Raw genomic sequence first — 9,131 nt, 5'->3', positions numbered from 1 at the left:
CGTCTTTGTACCACATATGGCCGGTATTATTAGCACTTACAAAACCCAAACAAGAATGAGTGCTAAATCACACGGGGTAAGTGTGGATGGGAATGGGAGGTGTCTTGTTCTGTACCATATCTGTTGATGAGTGCATGTCTACTTAGCAGAAAACTGGGTTGTGATGCTGCTAACAATCTGCTGTGTGTCAGTTACTGGATTTCCTCTGAGATGTAGAGGACTTCTGTTTGACTTCTTCCAGTTCCTCTGACCATTACCTGTTTTGTTATTCAAATGAACTTCATTTGGATGGGAGGCTGTTTCAGCCTGGCTGTTTGAAAAGTGTGCATCAAGATGGAATGTATGCACATAGCATCCACAGGCTGCTCAGTAATTTAGGGAAGTCTTAGATAAAACAAACAAACAAACAAACAAAAACCAAACTACAAACATGGTATGTCAGTACCAAATTCTGAACTTTGATTTGTTTTGGGACTTAGGTTTCAAAAAATTTTAAGCTATTTTTCCATAGTTTCCTGTCTATTAACACAAATATGGCTGTTGAAAACAACTCAGTGTTACCTGGACAGAGTCAGTTCTTCGTGAGACAGTATATTCTTGGGAATGAAGCTGAACTCATGATGGGACAGAGACACAGAGACTTAGAATGATTCCTCAGGGTCAGCCTATCTATCCCAGGTATGAGAAACACATTCTGATATGGACCATAAACTTGACTTGCAGAAAAGGAGGGACCAGGTGAAAAGTGTTGTGAATCCTAAAGACAGCCCCAAAACATTAAAAGCTGCTTTGTATAGAAAATACTTGGCCAGATTTGTGTTCCTTGCATTCCTGCAATGCTGTCTGTGAAGAAGTTAGTCATGTGGTAGACTGAACAGAGGGCGATGGAATGTAGGGTCCTCTCCTCCCTGTCTCCCAGAGGAGGGAAAGGATTATACTCTGCCACAGAGTATAAGAAGCCCTGGAGATAAGAGTTGTGCCCCACTACTGCACTGCAGGCGTGAGCGGCGGAGCAGGGCGGCCCGTCGCTTGGCTACCGCTTAGGCGCGGCGCTTCCCTCAGAGCAGCGCGGAGCATATACCGCAGTCCCGCCCCCAGTGCGGCGCCACGGGGCGCCGGTGTTCCTGTGGAGGGCGGCAGGGGGCGCTGCTGCGGCTCAGCCCTGTCGGCGGGGGGGCCGCCATTTCAACGGCCGCGTTGCCGCCCGGTCTGTGTTACACTTTAGCGTATGTTCTGCTGCAAAGGTACTTGCAAGTGCCTTATGATAATGTCTTTCCCTCTTTCTCTCCTGAGAATTATCTTCTACTGTTCTAGTATTAAAAGTCTAAAATGTCTGCCAGCTAGTCACTGATTAAAAAGGGAATGACTCTTTCGGGTATGTTTTAGGATAAAGTTTATTTCAGTGCCACTGCTGGAAGTGAATTAGCAGTAAGAAATGTGTATTTCAGAGCAGCTCAAATTATTAGGAAAGAGGAGAGTATTTGAAAAGTCACATTTTAATTAGCTTTAGTTTCTACAGCTTTCTCTGCTTGAAAACACTGTCTTGAAAAGAGCTGCTTTAGAATGACTCTCGATTTTTATTTCTGTGCACTCTTTGTGGACATGAGTTATAAACATAAGAGGATGCAACAAGAAACAAAAAATCAGTGGCTGGGCTTCCCACTATGACTACTTCAGCAAAGCAAAATGAATGCACTTCTTGTAGTAATCTGCATTAGTTTTTGGTGTGTTTAACTTACGCTTCTCAGGGCAGTTTAAATGCAACAATTAGCCTTTGTGACTATGTTATAATGTTTTCAAATGGTAGATTAAACATAGACTTTTGTAAGACTTTACAAAAAGCATTGTTTATTTTAAGTTACAGTACTGCCTGTGAAGTATAGAGGTTGCCCATGTTTCTTTAGGCCTAAAGGTTGCTTAAGGAAAAACGTAAGAATTAAGGGTACAATAATACGCTGTCAGCGTTTAGCCTCTCTGAAAGCGTGAGAAATGCTTCATTACTGTGATAGAGATACTAGCCTTAGGTTTTAACAAATGTATTCAGCTGCAAGATGCTCCTCTCATCCCACTCAGGTGAACCTGCCTTACAATGCTGTGCCATACATCCAAATTCTGGTGGTTTTTTTTTCTTTTTCTTTTTCTTTTTTTTTTTTTTTCTGACAGCATTTCAGGAACAGCTGCTGTAATAAGAGTTCTTTTTATCTAAAATGAAGCGAGGCATATAGTAATGCCAAAGTCCCTTTGTGGTAAAAGAGCATTAACAAATCAACTCATATAGTTTTAAGACATTCTGCCACATCATTTTTAACCTCTTCTGTTGGAATATTCCCTTTCTTTCACTAGAGGGCACTATTAAACAGAGAATACTACATTTTAGTTTGTGGGTGAGAAAAGAGAGTTCTGTACCCAAGAAATCCTGAGAGAAATGCAGTTTTCAGTAACTGACTTTAACTTTTTTTTTTTTTTTTTTAACCTGTACTGTCACTTTACCATCCTTATTTTTCTCCACTGGGAAAAAACACTAGAATCATGTCAGCCAAACATCAGACCTATTTCACTGCTTCATGAATTTAAACTCAGCCTCAAAAAAAACCAAACCAAAACAAAAACCACCCAATAAACCAGCACTGGTGTCAAAAGGCATAGAGTGGAACAGAACACTGGTTAAAGGGAATTTCCTCTACAGAAGTGGAGATGACTGTCATTTTAATTGTGAACGTAGCTAATCCTTTGCTCCTAAAAGTCTCTTTTCCAAGATTCAGAGAATGAAAATTAGCAAGAGGCTTTCAGTTTTATCTTAAAACTGATGCCTTTTCTATGGAAAAAAAAAACAAACTAAAACAACAGAAAACAAGACAAACCTTTCAATCTTTTGACAAATACTAAGTACAAGAGATATCAGACTGAACAATTGTGAAATGAGAGCTACTGAGTACAGGTCTCAAGAAACCTATAAATTTGACTTATTTACAGCAGATTTCTTAATCCCACTGGTAATAGCTTGCAGTATGAAATAACTTTATTTTAGAAACCGTTTTGTGAGGTGGGTTGAGAACTGGCTGACTGGCAGAGCGCAGAGGGTCGTCGTTGGTGGTGCAGAGTCTGGCTGGAGACCTGTAACCAGTGGTGTCCCCCCGGGGTCTGTGCTGGGTCCGGTCTTGTTCAACATCTACATCAATGACCTTGATGATGGGATAGTGGCCACCCTCAGCAAGTTTGCTGATGATACGAAGTTGGGAGGATTGGCTGACACGCCTGAAGGCTGTGCTGCCATTCAGCGAGACCTGGACAGGCTGGAGAGCTGGGCAGTAAGAAACCAGATGAGGTTCAACAAAAGCAAGCGTAGGGTCTTACACCTAGGGAGGAAGAATTGCATGCACCAATACAGGCTGGGGGATGAGCTGCTGGAGAGGAGCTCTGCAGAGAGGGACCTGGGCGTCCTGGTGGACGACAGGTTGGCCATGAGCCAGCAGTGTGCCCTCGTGGCCAAAAAGGCCAATGGCATTCTGGGGTGCATTAAAAAGAGAGTGTCCAGCAGTTCGAGGGAGGTGATCCTCCCCCTCTACTCTGCCCTGGTAAGGCCTCATCTGGAGTACTGTGTCCAGTTCTGGGCAAAAAAGACAGGGATCTCTTGGAAAGAGTCCAGCGGAGGGCCACAAAGATGGTGAAGGGCCTGGAGCATCTCCCCTGTGAAGAAAGGCTAAGTGAACTGGGTCTGTTTAGCCTTGAGAAAAGACGACTGAGAGGGGACCTGATCCAGGTTTATAAATATCTGAGGTGTGGCGGCCATAGTGGTGAGGCCAGTCTCTTTTCAGTGGTACGTGGAGACAGGACGAGGGGAAACGGACATAAGCTGCAGCACAGGAAGTTTCGCACGAATGTGCGTAAGAACTTCTTCACGGTGAGGGTGAGGGAGCACTGGAACGGGCTGCCCAGGGAGGTTGTGGAGTCTCCTTCTCTGGAGATATTCAAGACTCGCCTGGACGCCTACCTGTGCGACCTGGTGTAGGGAACCTGCCTTGGCAGGGGGGTTGGTCTCGATGATCTCTGGAGATCCCTTCCAACCCTTACAATTCTGTGATTCTGTGATTGTGGTCTGCTGTATTTGTCTGCTTGCAGTACATGGGGGAAAATCCACATGCTACAACCCTTAGACCTCTTCTAAGAAATGTAATAATGTTTCTCGATACAGAAAAGTGAGGTGATGACCCAAGGCATGTATTATTGAAAACAAGATGTGATTTTTCCAGCACCGTCCATCTGGTATATTTCATAACACAGTGTTAATATAACTAAATGTGTAGAAGACCAGAAACAAAAACAGCAGCTTCAGGGGATGCAATAATGAAACTGTTCCACCAGTTTTGTTCTGCTGGAGACAGTTGGATTACAATGGATGTCTGATGGCCAGGGCACAGTGGTGCCAAAGAAGACAAATAGATAAGGAAAATACATAGATTGAGAACAATGCTTAGAAATGCTGATGCTTAGTTCAATAGATTAAAGCTGAAGAAGGCATGGAGTTAAAGGACTATGGAGAAGTCCTTTAAAAATGTGTTAATTTAAAAATGTGTTACCTTTGCAAGCAATTTTTGGAAGTGGCTTCTTGTGCATAAGTACTACATTTCTTGTAAATCAGTATGAATGCCAAAGTGAGGTTTGTGTTTGGACTTTTAACGGGGGTTGGACTAGTTTATCTCCAATGGTCCCTCCCAACCCCTGTGGTTCTGTGATTCCTACTTCAGATGCTGAACATGCTAATTGCTATGCTCTTTCCCTTTCTTTTTCCTTTTTGGATCTTGTAGAGTACCAGTCCCCAACATGCGATTTGTGAAGAATTTGTTGACTCCAAAACTTGTGAAACTGTTCAAACTCAAAGCAAACTGAAGTACTGAAACTGAGGCTGAACGTGGGAGTGCTGCCGGATGTTCCCAAAGTGTGTTACTTAGTGCATATTGTGGTCTTCACAGCTGCCAATGAAGAGGACTGTTGGTGCAAAAATGCTAAGCTCTCTCCTCGCACTACATTGCAAAGCAGTAGGTGAGAAACTGCTCATTGGTCCCCCTCAGAGTACAACTCTGTGATAGCCTACAGGCAAAGAATATGTGTATTTTCTTCTCCCCTTTTAGCATAGTTATGTACTGTGCTATAAGGAGACAATGTAAACCCCCAGCTGGTATTTTCTAGACCATTTATTGAAAATGAGCATCCAGGCCCTTTGACTTCCCTTCAGATCTCTGCTGGGTGATCTGTTCTGTTTCTCTTAATGGTGTTTGTGACTCTAAGGCACAGATAAAGTAAAAAGTAACAACACGACAGGAAAAAAATAAGGGGGAGGTGTGAATGAGACAGTTCATGGTACCCTTTTTAAATGGGTCACCAGGTTACAGAAGAATCATAAGAACATGAGATGTTACTTGAATACTTTATCACTTTACGTACAAGATTATTTAAATGATAAACTATAGTTCTTGGTTCTGTATATGAAAATCCATATAAATACTCTTGCTTGACCTGTGCATTTCCAGTGCTCCTTGTGCTCAATTTAGCATGTGATGTTTGGGCAGCATCGCACTGAATAATGCATGTGTCTTTTAATAGCATTCATGTACTTTTTTTTGTGTAGGCACTGCCAGAAGCTAGTTAGAGCTGATGCTTGGCCTGTGTGCTTGTGACAAGGAGCAGAGACAGGTATGTGGGACTTGATTGCATGTGGGGCTTTGTTGAAATGCTACTTGCAAAGAGCAAATGACACAGCCATCATGGGTGCCATGATTAGAGAATAATGCCCTTCTGTGTCTTCTCTTAGCTAAGCAACTATTACATATGTGTATTAAAAAAAAACCTGCTGAAGCAGTAACAGAAGAAGGCATTGAGGAGAACTGAGGGTAATGTGAGACCATCAGCCTGTTCTGATTTTACCAATTTTGCAGGCATAGGAGCTCATTGTCATAGTTGGCACCAGTTACATCTGTTTTCTTTCCAGTTTCCTCACATCTTTTTTTCTTTCTTTTGGGTTATAATGTAGTCATTAGAAGAGTAATTTGGAACTGTTTACTTATGTTTTCTTCTCTTAAATAACACTGACTTGTAATGATGTTAACTGCAGAGAAATGTTAGCCTTCGTCTAGCAGTCAAGTATTTTCAAAAGGCATACCCTCCTAAGCTCTCAAAGCAGAGTCACAGAATCACAGAATCACCAAGGTTGGAAAAGACCCACAAAATCACCCAGTTCATCCATCCACCTATCACCAATAGTTCTCACTAAACCATGTCCCTCACCGCAATATCCAAATGTTCCTTGAACACCTCCAGAGTCGGTGACTCCACCACCTCCCTGGGCACCCCATACCACTCTTTCAGAAAAGTAGTATTTCCTAACGTCCAGCCTAAACCTCCCCAGGTGCAGCTTGAAGCAGTACCGGCTCACTTATTGTGTGGCAGCCCCCACCCCTTACCTGTACTTGATTTGAGATGAGAAGGACAGGGATAACTTTCTATTACAAATCTAGCTGCAGGACGAGAAGAGAGGAGAAAAACTTAGATGCCAGATATATATAATTGGATGCATGCCACTGCAGCCTCTGCAGTGTAGGCCACATGCCAAGTCCCCTTCTTAGCCTGGTAAGGCAATTGATTAAATAAAGTTAACCACTGTATAATTCTAAACTTTCATTCTTGCTGGCTCTATTTTATCTAATTTCTTTCCTTCCAGAAGATGCTGCTACAGCTACTCATAGTGTTGCTGACTATGAAAGTGACAGAAATAGCTTTTTTTTTTTTTTTTTTCTTCTTACTTGGAGTGATATGACAGGAAAGTGTATTTGCCTAGGACATTTTGCCCTAATAAAAATCCTATAAAGTACATTTTACCCTCCCACTCATATTTTCTAACCACCGTTTAACTGGGTACCAGCCTGATTTAAATGGCTGGGAGAGCAGGCGATAATACCCATGTGGTTGTGCAGCCCAACAACTAGCAAGGAGCTAATATTCCCATAGTTTTCTGGTAGTTCTTGTTTGATGAAAGTGGAGAAGTTGATCTTGAATTTTCGAGAACTTTGAGGTGGATCTGCTTAAAACTCTTTCTTCTAGTGAGTTCTCAAAGAAGACTACTTTTGCTTTTTAAACTGAAGACAAGTGAGATGATCAGAATATGAATTAGAATGGTTACTTTATTGTTGTTGTTGTTCAAATAATGAAAGCTGAAGATGACTGGAGATGGAATAGAAAGAAATGTACATACTTAAGTTTCCTTTTGACATTGTGTCATTGCATTTGGATTCTTATTTCCTTCTTTCCAATCCATGGAAAGTTTATTTTCTTTACTGTAGGGACTGGAGTGTCAGTTGCTTTCTTCTTCCAGCAGTCTCTTTGCTTGGGCTATAGGCACCCACTTCTTTGCTAAACCCCTTCTCCTCTTCTTGTGGCACCTCTGGAACTTTCTTTTCTCACTGATAATAGCACAGACAAAATAATAAGTGTAGATACACAAAATAGATTAAGTCCTCAATCAGAATTTTCTAAATTCTGCGAAAAACACCCACTCAGAAATGAATTGAGGTCATTCTTGCCTGGTGATAGCTTCTTTGGCTCCCTGCCCTGGCTACATTAAGTCTTCTGCATTCCACATAGAAACTCATTGCATTCTTCCAGGCCTTGATACCAAAAGCTGTTGTAGATGGTTCCCTCTGGTAAGATTTTTTTTTTTCTTAATCTTAAGACTATTTTATGAGTTATTTTTCTGATTTTTCTGTTCTCATTTCTTCTGCTTTTGAAACGTCTCCTGAAAATTTACCTAAGCTGAAGGAATTTTTCAATCATTTTTCTATTGTCCTTAGTACATATCATTATTCCTGCTGTGAAACTCAATACTTGCTATCAAACATTAGCTAACAGAGTGACACTTTTAGTAGTTGCATGTGGCCACCTACTGCTGTTCTGAGTCCCTAAATCTGTTGCTGAGCTTGTAGAAATATTTTGATATTGATTGCAACAATACTAAGAAAGAAATGAGTGCTGATGGGAACATTGTAGTGAGACTTTTTTTTTTAATGGCTATTTCTAATAGAGAAAATGGGGGAAACAAAAATTATCTTTATAGAAAGGGTGTGTGTTTCAAATTAGTAATGATAAACACAATTAAATGTAATTTATTTTTTGGTCTTGGTGGTCTCTGCACAAAAGTCTTCCTGTGTGCACGTGGGACTGTGAGCTCAATTTTATGTCTAATATTTGAAGATTTTTTTTTATTAAAAGTTTTAGAGTTGCAGAATTTGATCTTATCACTGCTCCATAACCCACACAATTCATGTTTTTAATACAGATACTACTGTCAGAAATCTTGAGACTCAAATTTAGAGTCTAGAACTTATGTTTGTCTATCAAGTAAGAGATGGAATCCATCTCTCATTTGCACTGTAGGCTTCGATCAGTTCCTTTGATTTGATCCTGGTCTACATTTGCATGTATACATACTTAAGATAAACCTGGTAATTATCCCTTTTGGCTGATTATTTTGGGGATGATGATATGAAAGTCATAAGCATTCATTTCTGTAGTGTTATCCCACTCCACCTCCTCACCATGTGTTGAATTGCTATGGTATTTTTATTTGTCTCTTGTCTAGTTCTCTTCAGCTTTCTCTTTTCTCACCATGGACTAAGAAGCTTATAAGAACTGTATCTTTTTTATTTTCTCCTTTCTCTCTCTCTCTCTCTCTCTCTCTCTCTCTCTTTTTCTTCTTTTTTTTTTTCCTTTCTAACTGAATGTGTGTGAGTGAAACGAGAGAAGAGCACTGGGCTGCTTTCTTTGCGTTGGTGTTTACTATGAGTCATAACAACAGCTTGGTGCTCTTGAAAACTTTTCTTGTGGGAGAATCAACAGCATGGGTGCAGCTGAAGAAACAGCAGAATGTACTGTACTTGCAGTTCTCTGACTCAAAGACAAAATGGTGGATGATGGGAGTACATTTTAATAGAGGTTTGCCCTTAACTCATGCTATGGATATATTTCTACTAAGGAAGGAAATCTGATTGCTCAAGGTTTGCATTGAAACTGGCCTTGCTGGGGGTTATTTTGGTATTAGATGTCTTTTCAGAGAACTGCTAAAATAGACAGTGTGAGAAGTC

General features: G+C 41.0%; 1 long non-coding RNA gene across 1 annotated transcript in view; it reads left to right on the top strand.

Moving 5' to 3' along the window:
* The first annotated feature begins 1,135 nt into the window (after positions 1-1,135).
* Positions 1,136-9,131, top strand: part of LOC109365640 (uncharacterized) — a 34,683-nt gene continuing 26,687 nt past the window's right edge. The window contains exons 1-3 of the long non-coding RNA XR_002111353.2: positions 1,136-1,244; positions 4,806-5,040; positions 5,627-5,691. This is a non-coding gene — a long non-coding RNA (uncharacterized LOC109365640). The remainder of the gene's footprint in view (positions 1,245-4,805; positions 5,041-5,626; positions 5,692-9,131) is intronic.

Source organism: Meleagris gallopavo, chromosome 1, assembly GCF_905368555.1.
Source record: "Meleagris gallopavo chromosome 1, MGAL_WU_HG_1.1, whole genome shotgun sequence".
Lineage (NCBI taxonomy): Eukaryota > Metazoa > Chordata > Aves > Galliformes > Phasianidae > Meleagris > Meleagris gallopavo.
Note: the sequence above shows the minus strand (reverse complement) of the source record. Positions and strands in the feature narration are given on the sequence as shown.